Below are 18,849 nucleotides of genomic sequence, written 5' to 3'. Positions count from 1 at the left end.
CAGGATGCCTGCACCATGCCAGCAAGAGCAGATGACAACACAGGAAGAAAAAGGAAAGAAAAAATAGATACTGTGCAGCCAGACTTAGGATAATGTTGGAACAATTTTTAAAATGGCATAAAGAAGGAGGCTCTGGGAAAAAGAAGAAAAGCAACAGGGAAGACAATAGCAGCTCTAGTATTGAAGGGGAAAGTTCAGACACGGGGTCTGAAACAGGGAGCGAGGAGAACCAAGGCCACCTCACCGCATGGGTTGGGCCAAATAGTAGTATGGAGACTCGAAGCCTCACGGCCACCAAATTTGGCACAACGGAAAAAATGTTAGCAAAATGTGAAAGACTATTGCTTGGCATATTGAGCATAAAATCAAGAAGAGGATATGGAAAAAGGTATTTATTTAAATATTCTCCCTACTTGAGTATGAAGGGATGGGTTTTGACATTTTAAAGAAAGATAGAAAGGAGGATGAGTGACCATGAATAGAGAAAACCCTACAGAACTGGGAAGCAGCATTTGAAATTTTGGCTACAATAATCTTAGAAAATTTCCCGTAAGAGGGCACAGCGCTAATTGCTTACCACAACAGTATTCTACAAATCTATAATACCTTTGGGGAGGAATCTTGGCTGAACTATGACAAAGAATTCAGGAAGGAAATGTATAAATGTCCAGACCTGGGTTGGGAAAAAGAGGATCCTAAGCTATATATGTTTTATGTCCTGAAAAAGAACTCCTCACACAACACACATAACCTAAACAAGATAACGAGGCACAGGGCCACCAAAGGGGGGGGGGGTGCTCTAGACAACAGCACCCACAGAAACCACAGAAACCAAAGAGGACCCTCCCCACACTACAGTCCCAGACACCCACTCCTGAATACTGCCCCAGGGGGGGGAGTTCTGGGAAACAGAACCACAGCACCCCACAACTCAGAGGGAGTAAAGGGGAACACCACATCTTACTGCTGGAACTTTGGAAAAGGCTTCTGCAGTTGGGGGAAATTTGTAAATTCAGACACTAATGTAGCACATGTGGGGGAGAGTATGGCAGTGTGAAATGCACCAAGAACACAGCCTTGTGGCCAGGTCCCAAAAACAAAGATGGAAAAAGCACACATTACATTTAAGAGGGGGGCTTTACCGGTAAAACTGGTGCACATGAGGCAGAAACAAAAACCTCCCACCCACCCAGAAGGAGTGCCTGGGGTAGGTAGCACCAATAATAAACAACACACTGGGTACATATATCTATGAAAAAGGAAAAGAAGACAGAACATGAACGCTGCTAAAGAGGCTAATTAACTAAGGCGGCATTTAACGAAAACAGAAATATGGAAAAAGGATAAATCCGGGAACGAGCTAACGCCACGCAAGAGGCAATTAAAAAAAAGTAAATATGCTGAATAAAAAGAAGGTAACAAATTAAATAAGGCATCATCTAACTAAAACATAAATATGGAAAAAGGATAAATCCAGGAAAGAGCTAACGCCACGCAAGAGGCAATAAAAAAAAAGGAAATATGCTGAATAAAAAGAAGGTAACAAATTAAATAAGGCATCATCTAACTAAAACATAAATATGGAAAGTGGACAAATCTGGGAAAGAGCTAACGCCTTGCAGGAGCAATTGAAAAAAGGATATATGCTGGACAAAATAAGGAAACAAGTGGCAAAAATCAGACACGGCTCAACGCTTAGTCATTATAAAGTCGCAAGATTTTCTGTGAAGGGTGGCATGGATCAGCCTGGACTTTCCCTACGATGGAGTAGGGCCCGGCTCACTTGATCCCTTGTTCCCCAACATGTTTTTTACCATTCTGTTTTGGTTTTTTATACATAAGCCGATTGTCTACTAAAGCGTGCGGCCAAAGTTTTTCCACCTTACTTGGCTGTTAGTCTCATGATTATTGCACCATGCGACCAGTTATGAGGGAAAGGGAGGGTTTTGGTCGTGTATTCTGACTTACTTGCACAGCTTCCCCACACTACAACACTTCCAGGTGTATTCTCCCTAGAGTGTGCCATTGTCTTCTACTGGAGCTGGGACAGGGTTGTTGGCTTCATGTAAGTAGGCATGGGCTGCAACTGTCCAGCACTGCATGAATGGCAAAGCAGAGATCAAAGTGGAAGAAACTAAAGGGTACAAAGTTTCTTTACTTTTCAGGAAAATCTGTCATGGTTCCCTTACTTTATGTGACCTTGAGTACCGTTGCAGGACGGGTAGGAAACAGCACCTTTTTTGTAACTTCTCCCCCGCTGGGGATACGAACCTGGGTCCTGCTGGTAAAAGTCTAGTCAAGTGTCACATCTAATTGACTGGCATTATTTATTTTATTAGGATGCTTCGGACATGAAGCTCATTCCCAAGCAGTCAAAAAGCCCAGCTCGGCAGTGATTTGCGAATTGCTGTAAGCACAGCAGTGTTGGCAGGTAATGTGAGTGTTGTATGCGGCTATAGACATGGCCACATCCCTTAAGAGGTGCAAATGGTGGGTGAAGGGAAGGGGAGGCTGCATAAAGCTGCATGCTCAGGGGGACAATGACGCAATAATGGTGGTCATTTAAATGCATATTCTTTCACTGAGTTGTATTCAGTCTTGCTAGAACAGTTATAAAACACAGAGTTGTAGGGTGGAATGGTGGAAAGGTAGGAGAGAGGTCTGTGGTTTGAATTGAGGAGTGGGGGTGACCGTGAGTATGGGGGAGTGGAGCGCAGCAGAAAACGGAGCTGGGCAGATAAGGGGGCAGAGGGAACATCGTTCCACTACTTATTTATTTTTTTACACTTCAACCACTGTGGAAAACCCATTACTCTATGTCCTATAGTCCTTTCACATTGAGGTGTCCTGTTTATCGAAAAAAAAAAACACTTGATTAACATATATATATTTTTTAAAAGGGTGTATCTAGTTCACATGATCCAACCAGGACACGGATGAGGAAGAGTAGGACTCAGAGTAACATGATTTACAGTAAGTTATCTATTAAGTCTTTGTCCTTGTTCCTCGTCCAAGTCCTTAGACACTGAGGACATGAAAAGCAGTTCCAACAAGCACAGTGCATCAAAATAAAAAAAAGACCTCCATCCTAACATAATGCTGTGTAACAATGATCACGCTTCTTTATGGGCACAGGCCAAAAGGGTTGTATATTTGCCAGATATTTCAAATTTTGATACTCCTGATGTAAAGGAGAAAGAAAGATGGTCTTGGATTCATCTGAATGACGTAAAGATATATGCTGGTAAGGCCGACGCACCACTAACAATCGAATTGTAAGCAAAACAAGGAGAAGAAGTTCAGCGCTTGCAGACTTCGGAAGCAAGACAAGGAGAAGAAATTCAGCACATGCAGATCCGATCAATGACGAGGAAGAAGGACGCAAAGTTTGCTGATTAAATAAATGTAAGTGTGCATTTGGACTGGGGCTCGCCCCGGACACTCTTTTTAAATATTATAGCAGGAGTGCAAACTCAGTTGTTGAGCCGCAGAAATCCTTTGAAAATATAGTTTTGACAAATGACGATGCCCATAGGATCCTTATCGCTGTTTTCATATTTATTCTTAGAGCTTATCCTGCTCTTGTTGGGCATAGTGTCAACATGCCTACTTTTCTGCATGATCCTAAAAATGGCCATGCGATAAGGAGGCTACTTCTGGCAATAGTTGAACAGATCCTGCAGCTACCTGATTTAACAGAATTGCCTTCTTAAAAAAAAAATCCTTCCTTAAAGTAGTACACAGGCACAATGAAGAATTTCAAAAAAGCTATAGTTTTGGAAAGTGAGCAAACCCAACGAAGTTCAAAATGGCGTAAATGGCTGGGATTAACATGTTGGTTCGTGATATATTTATGTGCCACCATACTTGGTGGCTTTCTGTTTCTCCGGTTTAGCATTCCTTATTATCTTGATGCTCCTGTTGAGATAGAGACTACTGTGATTCTTCCCACTCCAGTGACTCATGTATGATTGTCTATTAGTGAAAGACCAAGACCATTTGTGATTTTCCCCACACCAGTGGCTCGTGTAGGGTTGCCTATTGCTAAAACGAATGTCCCTATGTTTCCCCTGTAGGAAGGACCATTACTGACATGCTTCTAGAGTAGTATGAAAGCACTCACTTTGCGAGAGGGGGACACAAGAGAAGCACAAGGGAAGATAATTAATTAAATAATTATCTAGACAGTACAGCACATAATAACATGTGGTATCAACACATGAAAAAGGTGCGAGAGAGAACGTCCAAAGAGAGTTGCCATGTTTGTGCACTCATACCTTATGCTATGGGGACTTCTAAGATTTTCATAGCTATAGAAGTTGCCGTCCAGAAAGCACATTACCTGACAAACCTTGCACTCTTCCAGACGAGAGGTCAGTTCCAGGGTCTAACAGCATCATTGGTATGGGTGACTGAGAAGAAATCTCCAAGAGAAGATATCTATGTGCAAGATTTAAAGACAAGAGAGAAATCAGAGACAAGGAATCAAGTGATAAGATATGAACAGCTTGGGATAAATTAAGCTGGAATCAGAAGAGAAGAAAACAAAATACTCAATTGTCAAGGAAAGAACCCTGAAGAGATACAAAGATACCAGGAGAGAGGTCAGCTGCAAATCAAGGGAGCAGTGCTAACTTCAGAAGGATGGGCAGAAGGCCTGATTGTGTGCAAGGCGCAGCACTAACCGGACGACCTGAAGCAATTGTGTGGCATGCAGAGAATGAATGCAAGCATCCTTGGTCGAACATTGTGAAATTACTGAAATGGGTCTATGATAGAGGAGGACCATTGCAGATAGTACCTCTGGCAAATGCATCTTTGTGTTTCAGAAACAATGGCACGAGAAAGGTTGGAATAAATCAGCAGTGTGGCCACATTTTTGATGCACCTGGTATGAGGGATGGGACAGTAGTGTTAATGGATCACTACTGGGCCTGTTGATCTAGAGCCTATATGAAGTTTCCCAAAGATTGCAGAGGGCTGTGTTCGATAGTATTTATTCATGTTCCAGCATTGGTGATTCCAAAGAGTGACCTGAACATTGGAGAGTTTCCAAAAGCAGATGCTCACATGAGGAAGAGGAGATCATTTGGATTTATCAATCGGACAAGAAGGGAGAATCACTTTTCAGCTAAGTCAATAGAAGCCATTGATTCTATTCCATATGAACATAGGTTGTTCAGTCAGACTGCTGCTTGTTCAGTCAGACTGCTGCAGTATTCACAACTATCTTTATGCCCTGGATCCAGACAATGGCGAATGCAAAGTGGTTACAAATCACTCGCTGGGAGTTCCTGCAGACAACCAACACTACCATAAAGGGATACAACGCAATAAAGGAAGAATTGAGAGCCATAAAACTGATGACTCTCCAGAATAGGTATGTCCTGGACATGATCACGGCAATAGAAGGAGGTGTTTGTGCCAAAATCGGGGAATCATGTTGCACATTCATACCTTCTCACAATGACGAGAATGGGACCTTGACAAAGGCCATAACGTTGCTAACAAACTTGCACATCAACATGGAAGATGAGACAGAAGATAATGCAGATGAAGGCTGGTTTTCATTGATCTTCTCATGGGTTACACAATGGATGACAAATATTTTCACATTTCTTAGAGCACTGCTGGTGATGATCATGATTGGATTCTGTGAGATCAGGATAATAATAGTGCAGTGTAAGAAGAAAGCAAAGAAAGCAGTAGGAATGAAGATCATGATTGATGTTGAGTCTGGGTTTGGACCCAAGGAGCTGACAGATGAAGAAATCAGAAAATATATACAAGCAAGCATTCTAGCACCTGAGGGAAAGAAGTTCCTGTATCTGAGAAGCCACAAGTAGTATGTGGGATGATGGATTTACTGCAGTTCGAATGGACAGTGTAGCCACATGACCTGGAGTGTTGATGACCATGTAAAGACAGCAGGATCTCTGAAAGGAGTAATGAAGATATGGACTCCAAAGAAACACTTTTTTTCAGACGAGCATGTCCAAATGTGAGGACCGATCGGAGCGTGGTCAATGAATCAACCAGAGGGGGGAGTCTAGAGGGGGAGCCAAATGCTGCAACCGGAAATCCCACCCCTATTCTGCCTATATGTTGGAAGTTGGAAATTCTGACATGCCCAACGCTGATAATGATCCCAATACGGCGAAAGATCTCAGAAACAAGGGATCCATTGAAAAAGCCCTACAAGATATACCCGCAGAGAGATGACCGTCTCTTAGGGGAGATCCCTGAAGAAGTGTGAAGCAGTACACGCAAGAGGTTGGTGACGTCACAAGAAATGCGAGTGAGACACTGAGAAGGATGATCAGAGAAGAGAATGCATAGACCTTATGGAAACGGACGACATGTGGAATTCAGTAACAGTTTATGTGCAAAATGAAGATTACACGTGCGAAGAACACTGAAGAAAATATAAGTCACTTTATAACTGTACAGATGCTGCAACGCAAGTAGAGTAAATACTCATGAAGGCTGGCTATACGTAGTGAGTCGACTGCAGGTGGTGCCACCAATATATATATATGTATAGAGTCTGGATGTTCGATGTCGCAACTTTAGTAAGCTAGGATCTAGGAAAGAGAAGGGCTGAAAGTGTGGCGCAGTAGAGAAAAGCAGATGAAAATCACAGAAGGACCGAGAAGGCTGTCTGGGCCAGTGTCAAGGGTAGGGGCAGCTAAGAACTGGTTATCTATTCAAGGAGATACATAGAACGTGAGAAACAAGGCGAGCTCCTGTTAAGGTGTGACGGAAACAATATGAGTGCCAAGTTATATTCATTTAATATCATTAAATGCGAAGAAAGGAGCTCAAAAGTGGTCTCCTGTCACGTGGGATGGATGAAAATAGAAAATGGGCAAGCTGCATCGAGACTTCAAGATAAGAAAGTGCTCACACTCCCTTCTATTCTCAGGAGCAGTGATAATTTGCAAGGATGAGTTCAGAGACAATTCGAATGGCAGACCGATGAGTGATGATGGATGGTGGGTTAAATGAGTGGGGAGGCATGGTCAAGTCCTCCCACAAACACCTGGGGTACCATCTTGCGTGCTGCTTGCGAGTCGAATATTCCAGAAGGGTACAAGTGTGCCAACCAATTATAGAGGGCCTTATATTGAAAAGCCCTGTGGTTTGAGAGCCAATGGTGCATTGTGTATCTAACAAAAATTGAGGATGACTTGCACAATGGGTGGGCATAAATTGTCCACCTGACTATAGAGATCCAATCACAATCCAATCCCGTGCAGAAAGTATACCTAGATGTTCCCCGTAGACCTATCACAATCCCAAGTAGGTTTTATTAGTTTGCCACGTAGTATGATGTCATGAATGATGAGTTTTTGCTATATAAGTATTTTTTTTCATGTGATGCATCGAGATTATGCTGTGAGATGTCCGTTGATGTCCGTTGTACTCCCTATTTTAGACAATAGGTAATAAAACAGCTTTTGTTTGCCAACTTCCTGAGTCAGTTTTGTTTTTGTTGTGCGGGCTATTCTGCACCCCTATCCATGTAATTATGCACTTCCTCATTTAAAAGGACCTAACAGTTCACAGGCTTCTTGGATTGGTATCTGGGCGTTGACTCCCTCCTGTGTTCTACTGGATATTGTTAATCAGGGTAATACCTAATTCAGACTTATCGAGTTTATCTCCCTCTCGCTTTCTCTCTACAAGACTGTTGAGGATAGGAGTGGAGATAAAAGAGGGTCAGAGCTCAGATGAAGAGGGGAAAGAAGAACCATGCATTTCTTGCCTAATGGGGCAAATAAGATTATGTGAGCCAACTCCCTCCTGACTCAAAAGAGGACCGTCTGTAGAAGAGTTATGGGTGGGAAGAAAAGGGGGAGAATGATAGGCCAAACAAATGTCAGGGCATCAATGCCCAATGCAAGGGAGTCCTGAGGGGGTACCCGTATTTTGAGATAAGAACCCTTTGAGTTGAGGCAATCCAGTCCAGGAGGGGGAGCCTGAATCTGCTGCATATGACCAGAAAAGCCCCTCTGTTCAGTGGGTATTCCACTGAAGAGGGAACCACTTGACAGTGTCCCTTCCCTTATATTCTACACCACCAGCATACAGAAGGCCTAAAGGGAAAGAACATTATTCTACACCAAACCCAAAATTCTGAGTGCCACTATTTGTGGGGAATTGTATTTTGTGTTGTACTAGGCAATTCATGTAGGTCCTGGCTATTATATTGTCAGTGCACATCAGTACTGCCTTCCCTTTCACTGAAGAGGCCAGGGCAGTTCAGGCCTCCAGGTCAGAAGAGTGCATCCCCCCTCCTATCCAAGAGCCTTTTTGCTGACTCAGGGAGCAAATCCACTCTGCTGAGAAGAAGCCCAGCATTGCCACTCAACTCTTCTGGCTGGGATCTGTGCTGAGGATCACTGGTTGGGATTGGTCCAATGAGAAACCCCATAGGAGATGGTTATCCTCTAACCGTGATGCCAGGAAGCCCTTTATGGTCTGTGGCATGGATGACCTTTTAGCTGCCATCCATTAATGATGTGTGCCAAGGAGATACATGGTGGTTCAGCACGGCTTGAGATTGAACCTTACCTCAGGGATCACAATCTCCCACTTATGAGCCATGCCCTTTTTCCTTTTCAAGAGGGATGATAGCGTGTCCTGCAGATTATGAACGCTGTGGTTGGGGTGGAGAAGCCCTTCCCCAATTAGGTGTTGCACAGAGGCCATTGCAGTCCAACTACATGGTTGGCCTGAGGGATGACATTATCAGATTCAGGACCCATCTAAACATTTGCAACATCTCTCTCAATATATTCCTGGACACCAGTGCATTTTGTGAAGATGGGTCATGGATGAGTCCATGATCCAGATATGGGTGAATGGATATGGCCGGTCTGTGTAACATTACCATAATAGGGCTTAGGACTTTAGAGAAGGCTCTCGAGCTTGACAATAGTCCAAGGCAAGGAACCCAGCAACTGGTAGTTGGCTGTGAATCTCAAAATCTTCCTGTGTCTCAGTAGGATGTGAAAATGGAAGTACACATCTTTGTGGTCTATGAACATCATGTACTCACCCCTCAATATCTTTGTGTGGATATCCTAAAATGTCTCCATCATGAAGTGCATGTCTATTGCATTTGTATTAACTCTTTGTAGGTCTATAATTGGTCTCCGCCAGGAAAAGCATTGAGTGGAACCCTCTCCCCTGTTGTCCCAGGTGGCCCCTCCAAGTCAGGAGGGTCTGGGTGCAGGGCAAGGTTCTACCTGGCTTTAAGGGGTTTGGTGACACCTATTGCCCAAAGTATTTCTCTGTGGGAGCCCAAAGGTTCTTAGCGGGAAGCCCTGGATTGATCTCTTCATGAGGTCTTTTGTTAGGCCGTCATGGGCTTAGCTGAGACAGACTGTGTACTGCCACCTTTGACTTCATCCACCAGCTAATTGTTTTGAGAGCCAAAGATCAGAGTTGTAAAGATTTTACTTGACAAGGTGAGGGCTGGTGACCTTGTGTAGAGCTAAAGGGCTTGCATTCCATAGGCATGTTGCATGGAATCCAAAAGACCTGCTGCCCACTTGTGAATTTGTGCCCAAGTGGTCTATAATAATAGCACTGACAATGTATTACAGGCCCTGGGGGACAACAGTGCTTAATAAAAATAGGTGCAGCTCTATAGAGCGCTTGACGGAGCATGCAGAGAATCTTGTACTCTATCCATAGGTGTTCTGGGAGTCAGTGGAGAGTGCATTGTAGGGGTGATATGTTCTCTGTTACTGAGGTCTGGGATGGCCTGGGTTGCTGTGATTTGTAGATATTGGAGCCTTGACATAAGAAAGGCTGGAATGCCGACTATTTGTATAATCAATTCCGGAAAGCACTAATGCTACAATAGCTAAAGTCCTCTGGGTATGGGGCAAAAACTGAAAAATTAGTGTGAGGGACTGCACATGCCAGACGTCAGTTTGAACGATTGTGGTAATCTGGGATTCAAAGAAAGATCCTTATATAAAAATGACTCTCAGATCCCTTACTGGGGCTGCAGAATGGGGGTATTGCTCCAGTTCTGTGGGCCAACAGGTGGTTTATGTGGGTAGGGGCCAACCAGCAGGATTTCAGATTTTGTTGGGTTGAGCTTCAGAACCTGCTGCTGCATCTGTGAATTGATGGCAAGTAGTCAAGAATTTATTTGGGGTAGTCTGGCCTGGGGTTCTGGATTTTTTTTTTAATAAACTGCAGTTTGTCAGCATGATTAGGTCCCTCATTGGTGATATATGAACATTAAGTGTAAGGGGGGGCGAGCCCTGTGGGGGGTGCAGTAGCTTGCAAGACAATCCTCCGATTTAAATGAAAGTGCTGAGGTGGAGGAAGAGCAGGCTGTTAACGAATAATGGATCCACTGCAGGGTTCATTCGTTTATTCCTTCGGATTCTAATCTATGAAGTAGAACCGCGTGGGTTACGTTATTGAACTCTGCATGCAAAATGGGCAGACTGAGTGCAGAAGTGTTACCAGTATCGACTTGGGGTCACAGGTCATCTAACCCCAACAACTGACCCTGGCATTGACTCTGTCCGTCTCACTGGGCAAGAACCCACCTGGAGAGGGTCCAATAAACCAGTGGATTCTATGCAGCTCTGAAGCGGGAACACCATGGCTCTTTCCACAGGATTTCTGAAGGTTGGGCCAGATTAATAATGGGACGACAACTTGCAAGGTCTCTAGGGTCTGCATTTCGCTTTTTGAATAATGGTGTAATCTGCCCTTGTTTTGGGAAAGGGGTGCACAAATCTGTTTCAGTGAGTTTTTAAAATGTATTTTGGATTTGTAAAGCACAATGTTCAGCTTGTGCTATCGTAGCACTGAAGAAGGAGAAAAATGATTGTGTAGGAGACTGGTCAGTGGGTGGGAATAGCCATGTTTTAGGACATTTCTGAAGGCAAGGTGACCATCCATATCGAGGATGTGGGTTGTAAGGGAGTTCCAGAGGTTGCAGGCCTCCACTAAGAAGGCACAACCACCTGTTCTTATAAGTCATAGTACGGGTTCTTTGTACTCTGATACCATTGTTCTTTTTTAAAATATTTGGGGAATTTATAAATAATAAAGCCGGTGTTGTGAAATATGTCATGTAACATGTTATACAAAGGCTACACTACTTCCTTATAAAGTGCCACATTTTTGTAAGGGAGCCAGAGTATATGCTTGTTTTGATGAGAGATAGAAAGTGTGCCACATCCAGTGGAGAGAAGGCTGTTAAAGCATGGGAAAAGGCTGTTAATGCATGGGAAATGGCTGTGCATGGGAGATTCAAGGCCTGTATTCTGTGATGGAGGTGTAGGAGAGAAGTGTGTAGAGGAGGACAGAATGATAATGAGCACTGTTTGTATTTGATCAGAAAATAAATTGGTTTGTTTATCACATAGGGCTATCCGTTTCTAGGCTCTTCCAGGCAGTCCTTCATTAGAACACATCTGTTTTAACACACCTGTGGAGGCCCAAAGCTAGTGCTCAAGTTCCTATAAAAAGGCACATGCAATCCTTCAGATAGATAGCCGATAAAAGTGAAAAACCTCAAGCCCTTCAACAATCACAAAAGAGCACTGTCCTCTCACCAATCACAATTCACACCCATTCTCCCCAACAATAATGCGCATATTCTTAGCCCTTAAAATAAGGGGCACCCACCTGTATGGTGTTTATGCCTCCCTAAGGCCACTTCCATGTGCTGAGGAGGAACATGGGGGTGGATGAGGATTAAAAAAGGGACAGGAGAAATGGAAAGGCATACATGGTGTCCAATGATCTTCCTAACTGAATGGTTTCCACAATTTTAATGGGCTGTTTCCCACTTGCTCCTTAACACTGGTGCGCTGTTCCTGAACCTATATGGCGCTCCTTATAGCGCTGTCCATGTGTCCACAATGGTCTGCTACACCCATTAAAACCAACCAGATAAAGGATAAAACCCAAAGGACATCTATAAATTGTAAAGCACCACGCAAGCAACCGAATAACGGGTCACAGAAATGTTTGCGTGAACTAAGGGTAAGGGTGGACGAGACGCTTGGGACACAGGTGATCTTACCTAGATCGGAGAAGTCTCCTACGAGGCTGGTAACAAAAGATCAAGGTTTTTGCCAGGCACAGGACACAATTAGCCATGGTTGTAGGATAAAAGGCCAAGGAGATATCACACAATACATGACCCCTGTAGTAGGGGATGATGGCTCCCTGGACCTAAGCAAAACTTCTGTGTACCCGAGTTTTGATGGGTCTCAAAATGGGGACCCCAGCAGAGAACAAGTATTTGAGGAAAGGAGACAGGACGGTTGGGTCAAGTGGGAACAGGGAAATGCTGAGCCTTAAATGACCCATGCCCTAAACCAATATTAAAGTGTGTGTTACGCCCCACTGCCACTCCATATAAACAGAGAGGATGTTCTAGCAGAACCACAAAAAGTGAATCCAATGTTTAGGACTTTAGAAGAGAAGAGGTGTCCCAACAACAAACTCAAATACAACGGAAACACTAAACATATAAACGACCCAGTCGATCAGGTATACAAAGTAGAAAATAGAAGTCCACCGACAAGGAACGCAAGAGGCAGTGTTAAAGAAGTAGGTAAGGGGAACAGGAAGAGGGATGGGGCAGTTTATTATCTGTACCTGGGTTACCACTTTGAAAGATTAGAAAGGAACCCTTTAAGTCGTCAATATTTTCTGTCCCTGTTCTTTGAAGTCCCAAGCCTGCGTCTGGTAAACTCTAATGACATCCATTAGGTTGAGTTTGTCTATGAAGATTGTGTGGATGTGGTAAAAGTTTGTTTGCCTTCCCAGCTAATAAAGAACGCGATCTTGGCTGAATGTGAAGCATTATTATCCCTGGGGTACGAGGTGTTCGAAAATTTAGCCTTGGAATGTCCCAAGCTTTTTAACTTGTGCCCCAAGGTAACATTTGAAGAGGAGGTAGGTAAAAAGCATCTGAATATCAGGTTGTCTAATGAGAGGGGGCAACCAATTAATTGAGTGAAAGCCATAACTAACGAAACAATGAGAGGTCAACTATGACTGGCCTACGATTGTTGATACTTTACGTAGAAGACCACAAGATCACGAGCAGCATGCATGAGACTCTTTAGTCTGAATATTGTCTTGGTACTCAAGGGGTTTCCCTAACATAACAAAAAATAAAAGAATTCTAGAATCTTTCACCATTGTTTGCTTGCAGGAAACTCTTATGATGAAGCCACCTATAACGGATGGCTATGAGGTGTATTTTAACAAAGTGAAGCAGGGTCTAAAGGTTCGCATTTATAGAGGCCTGCTTACAGCCTTGAAATGCAATCAGGGCTTTTGGGAGACATATAGTAACTGCGAAGAGTGACATGCTTGTGACTATGTTAACATGGGAAGACCTGGTGTCAGAAACGCCACAAAAAGGTCTTTTGTTTAATATGTACCTCAATCCTAGTTGTGTCTCGACAGACGGTTTCTTGGCTGAATTCTCGTATCTAATGTTAGGAGAAAGCCCTGAAAATGGGAGCATACATAATTGTATTAAGAGATTTTCATTCAGAATGTTTGCATGACCAGTGGTATTGGAAGCCGGACAGCCTAAGTGTCTCTAGTACAAAAACGAGCTAGAGGTAAATTATTATGACAAGAGATAGAGGCATGGGACCTTGCTCCCCCAAAAGGTGCTGTTCAGGGAGATATACCTACAAAATTCACATGGTATAATAACCAAAGGAGATCTACCCTCGACTGTGTTTTTGTTTCTTCGGATCTACAAGCTAGAGGAGGAACATTAGAAATGTCACGTTCAACCTCATGTGATCACTTCATGGTGGTATATGCAGTACCAATAATTAGATTTGTAACTAATGCAGTAGTGGACCTAAATGTGAAGATTAATCCAAGGGATCATAGTGTACGGTGGCGCCAAAAGATTTCAACTTCATTCAAGGGGTTAATTATGGTCTAATACAATAACACAGATAAAGCACTATGTAACCCCTTGGAATTTCAACCCATTATTCAGTCCGTTTTGGGTGATTTAACATCCTCCAAGATCCTGATGAACAGGGTAATTGATCAACCCCACAAACACGCTTTTGATCATGAGGTACAAAAGCATGATAGAGAACTACGCATTAACCTAAGAGTATTGAAAAGAAAGTGGCCGCTGCCGATGACAGAGATACGCAACCTGAAAACAAAATTTTAAAATTGGAAACAAGGTCACAAGTTTGTGATTCTCATGAATAATGCAGAAAGGATGTTGAGTTGCGTTTTGGGAAACCTAACCAATACGTTTTGGCACCTGATTAAATCAGAAGGAATTGATTCCTTCCTTCAAATCCAACCGATAAAAGAGGAGGTATGGATTGTTCATTTAAAGGAATGATATACAGTTGACGAACTGGAACAGCCAGTCAGATATAGTTGTCATAGCTGGTTGGAGGCCATTACTTGGGGTAGGGACAATATTGTAAATTTAATCAAGCGTTGTAAAAAAGGAAATACACCAGGCCCGACGGTTTGTCAATTGTGATGCTAAAATTGGATGAGCTATTGTGGTCTAACGTCCTTTCTGCATTGTATGGTAACATTTTATCGACGCAAGTGATACCACCATTTTGGAAGTTGGAAGTTTTGATTTTGGTGTTCAAAGGGGTGGATAGATTCTCCCTGCTGAACTATAGATGAATCTCGTTACTGGACGCTACTAATAAAATAGTTTCATAGTTTCGAATATATTGCTAAATGAATTACAAACTTGAGCTCTAAATTCAAATAAGTTGGACATTTACCAAGTAGGTTTTAAGAAGGGAGTTGGAACAGCAATAAACAGTTTTGTAGTCTTTGTTGGATAGACACGCGAGGGAACAGGGAAGACCAATGTACCTCGCCTTTATAGACATAAGCAAGGGTTTGGATTGTGTAAACCTAGCAATCCTTTGGAAAGAAATGTTTAAATGTGGTTGCCCAATTACAATGATTAGTGTATTAGTCGCCTTACACAAGGATACAAAAATAAAAGTGAAGCTTGCCACTCAGGGAACCTGCAGTACGTGGATAAACACAAATTCTGGCCTTCACCAATGGCGTTTCCTGGCCCCTTTTTTATTAAATTTGTATATATTTAAGATATGGGCTCATGCGGGCATTCAACCCGGACCACTCCCCCGGGTTATAGGACAAACTAAAATACAATATTTAAATTACACTTCCAACAAAATCAGTTGCGGTATTACACTGACTGGTCTGCAATGGGCTCTTGGCAGTAAAAATTTATTTTTTCTCTGTCTGGAGCTCAACATTAACATTGTAAAATCTAAAATATTAATTGTGAATGCAGAAAAATCGAAAGTGGAAAATTTTTAGATGGAGCATATGACAACACATTTTAGAAGTTGTCAATCGTTTTACATATTTGGGATTACACTCAAGTGTATCAAAACAGACAACATATGAGGACAAAAAAGCAATATTTGTAACTTCTGCCTCTCAGTTGGCCCAATTTCATTAATAATTTGGTAGATTTTCAGGTTTACCTATGATTAAGTTATACAGGTGAAACATACTCCCTAAACTGATTTTTGGTGCTGAAAATGTTAACATAGACACTCCTTGGTCCAAACTAGAGGCAATATTATCGATGAAGGTGCTGCTCTGTACCAATGGTCGGCATCAGGAATTAATTGGGTGTACTTCCTCTTAAAATGTTTGTAGAATGGAGGGTATTAAAAATGTATACCTTCATTTTGTTTCGGCACAAAGCGTCGCTATATGTTAAACCAGGAAGAATTGAATGTGGGATCAAGCAGGGCACTTTTGAATTGGCAAACTAAATGTAGTGACTTGCTGGAAAGGTTAGAGTCGTCTGTTGAGAAGCTTGTTGCTAACCCAAACAAAGTTAAAATGAAAATGTACAGAAACAAATGGATTAAGAATAGGGATGTTTTAATGAGTTACTGTTGTTTTAACGTTCATTTTAACTGTTCTGTAAAGAAGTTTAATGTGTTGGCACCTTATCTAAAAAAAAAACTTGGTCCTGCTTCCAACACTGGATGTCTTAGGTATGCCTTCATAATCTGCGATGGAAAAAAGGTTATGTCACCATCGAGTTATCGAGTTTTGAGACATGAGACCCTAAGACACCTATGTATTGAGTGCCTAACCCTTTTGACAACACAGTATGATAAATTGGGCAGATTGACAAATTATCAGGAGGGTGTGTTTTTAGAAGAGTTATGGATACGTATATAAAAACAAATTAATTATCGTTATTAATTGCAATTTTAAAAATTGTGAATTTAGTCCTGGTTGATTAAGTATGATGAAATAGATGTTTGTAACATTTTGTAAAGTTTTAATTTATTTACTTGTAATAATGGTGTTGAATTTTATGTGTGAAAGGTTCTGTTGAGATACCGAAATGCACAATAAACAAAAAATTATTTTAAAAAAAGCAATGCAGATGCCAACTCATGCCAACTCACCTAGTGCACTCATAGTGCTGGACATTTCTGCTGCCTTTGAAACAGTCAGCCACAGGATTCTACCAAAAAGATTAAAGGACATTAGATTAAATGAAATTGTTTACTCTGTATGGTTTTCTTTCTGACTTAGAGGACTGAAACTACAAGCATGGCCCTGTACAGGTCATGTCTCTGCTAGATGACATGTGAATTGCCCCAAGGATACATGGCCTTGTTCCTGGAACCACTTAACAACTGAGACCTTATATGCTTTAACAACACAGATTACACCCAATTTAACTCACAAATGACTTTACAATGAACACATCAGACCTTAGCACATCCCTTGCATATGTGCTCTCCTGGATGACTGCAAAACAGACACTCAACTGAACCAAAACCGAGCGTATGATATACGGCACAGCACCACTAAAACCCACACCATTTCCCTAGCCAGTAGAATGGGTTGTTGCTCTCTGCCTACGACAACTGGCAGAAACCTTTTGATTGACTGCAACCATAAACTGGAACCACTGGTTAAAACAATTGTAAGGAGTTCATTCTTTTAACTCCAAATAATTTTACGCATCGTGCCCTACCTGGCCTACTCACTCAGTAGTTATCACACAAGTACTCTCAAGACTAAGCCGTACTGGTGCTAAGTCTTAAAAGGTACAACACATCACCAAACCATCTGGCTCCCAAACAAATGGTGGATGCACAAATCCATCACAAGAAAATACATCCACTACCAACCATTAAGAATCCTTCAGCCCAGACATTATACCCTAGTAATGGTGTCAAGCTTCAACCGGAAATGTCACAGAGGACCTGCCGTCTCCATTTTCTTAACCAAACTCTGGAACTCTCAACCCAAATGCTACCTGACCTCAAGGAAACAACAATAAACCTTTTATTCAACTGAGACCAGCACTGAAACCTCAACCAACGTATGGCCACTTGCAGTAGCCTCAACCAAAGGGAAGCCTCTCTCTAACTTACTGGAACACATTCCAAAACCCAGACACAACTCAAAAGCAGAGGATTTTTGGAGAACAAAATAATTCGGATCTGACTCCGTGTGACTAAATGCAATCTGACCAGCACTTTATACAAACATTAATTGAGCTAAAAAACAACTCATCAGCAGGTCAGCAGAGCACTGTTAGAGAATCAACTCAATATTTGTCTAAATGGAGTCAAACCAATTCAACCACAACCACAAACAAACATGAAAAGGTCTGATGTGATTTTGGACCTGGCCCAATGCAGTTGTGTTGGGGGTTGCCTCAGACACTCACCAATATAAAATTACAAAAGTAGTCAAAAAAGGAGTGTACACAGGCAAGAAGTAACGTAGGTAATAAGTAACGCAGGTTTACTCAGAGCCCAGACATAGCTGGGACAGCTATATTCAAACAGATCGCGGAATAGAACTACATGAAAAGGCGCTGTCAAAGAAAAGCCCCTAAATCTATGACTTTTATAATAAATCAAGCTGATTAACATTAGTAACTTTGCAACATGAAAAAATCTCCCAACAATGAGCTGATTGGTGCTGATTGGTGCACGCACTTCAGATCCTTATAGAAAAACACTATGGGTCCAGAAACCTTCCCGCCCGGCCCACAATTAAAATATGTGACGTCACAATCCAACCCCCATTTTCCACCTCACAATGACAATTCATTGAAACATTTTGAGATGACCAGCTCAACTTCATTTGCCCTGTTCATCTTATCTAAGTTCTCGTGAGAAGCGCTCCCTTCCATGACACTGCCAGAGCCTTGAACCACAGACGTACTGCTATACAAATATTGCATATTAAGAACTCTTCGATCTTCTTCCCAGGCAAAATGTGTAAAGGGGCAATTTGAAACTGCTTTGGTTCTCTTAACACCCTCTAAAAATCATGTTTTGCAAATTATTTTGACTTATTAAATGTTTAATCTCTCCCTGCCTGTCAGCGGGACCCATAGGTTCTGATCTATCACCTCAAAAAAAACAACTTTTGTTTTACTTCTTACCATACCAGCCTGGGATCGTGGGACCTGTGATGTGCTATCAGCCACTGCGGCTTTGTTGCAGATTAATAATACGCTAATACACGTAGGCTGCAAAGGCATGCTATAAGGCCTATTTACCACATTTTAGCTTACCTCTAGGTTTGGTTATACTTATTGTTGCCCCTATATTTCTATCATATGTAAATTACTTTAATTGTGGGTTTGACTTGTGTAATGATTAAAAGGAGACCCCTCCCCTTATACAGTGCTACTCTCGCAATTGATACGTGCGCACCTTTTCACTGCACAGAACTTGCATTTCTATTACATTATTCCCCCATTTTATTGATCTATCAATAACTAATTTTGTTGTG

General features: G+C 42.1%; 1 long non-coding RNA gene across 2 annotated transcripts in view; it reads right to left on the bottom strand.

The window, feature by feature from the left end:
- The window catches only part of LOC138575781 (uncharacterized), a 168,881-nt gene that overhangs the window by 136,854 nt on the left and 13,178 nt on the right, over positions 1 to 18,849 (bottom strand). Inside the window, exon 3 of one of the 2 annotated variants that reach the window (XR_011303955.1) lies at positions 16,491 to 16,549. The exons of the other annotated variant lie outside the window; for it this stretch is intronic. This is a non-coding gene — a long non-coding RNA (uncharacterized lncRNA). The remainder of the gene's footprint in view (positions 1 to 16,490; positions 16,550 to 18,849) is intronic. 2 annotated transcript variants of the gene reach the window in all.

This window comes from Ambystoma mexicanum, chromosome 1p (assembly GCF_040938575.1).
Source record: "Ambystoma mexicanum isolate Mex_15411 chromosome 1p, UKY_AmexF1_1, whole genome shotgun sequence".
NCBI classification, from domain to species: Eukaryota; Metazoa; Chordata; class Amphibia; order Caudata; family Ambystomatidae; genus Ambystoma; species Ambystoma mexicanum.
Note: the sequence above shows the minus strand (reverse complement) of the source record. Positions and strands in the feature narration are given on the sequence as shown.